Source organism: Grammomys surdaster, unplaced genomic scaffold, assembly GCF_004785775.1.
Source record: "Grammomys surdaster isolate TR1022 unplaced genomic scaffold, NIH_TR_1.0 125276, whole genome shotgun sequence".
NCBI lineage: Eukaryota > Metazoa > Chordata > Mammalia > Rodentia > Muridae > Grammomys > Grammomys surdaster.
In genome coordinates this window covers 90,757-91,054 of record NW_021620156.1, presented here as the reverse complement: position 1 = coordinate 91,054, position 298 = coordinate 90,757, and positions in this window count along the sequence as shown.

Here is a 298-nt window from a genome sequence, read left to right as displayed (position 1 = left end):
TATATATATATATATATATATATATATATATATATATATATATATATTAATTTTCTCAGTTTTTGTTGTTTTGTCTCTCCTTTCATTTCTGATTTTGTTATTTTGGACATTGTCTCTGTGCCCTTTACTTAGTTTTGCTAAGGGTATATCTCTCTTGTTGATTTTCTTTAAAAAAAAATTTAAAAAAGAGCTTTTGATTTTTTCTTTTAATTTTGTTTAGTCTTTGAAACATTCTTTTTGTTTTTAAGCCCTGAGTTTGAATATTTCCTGACATTTCTTTCTTCTGGGTATGTTTGTT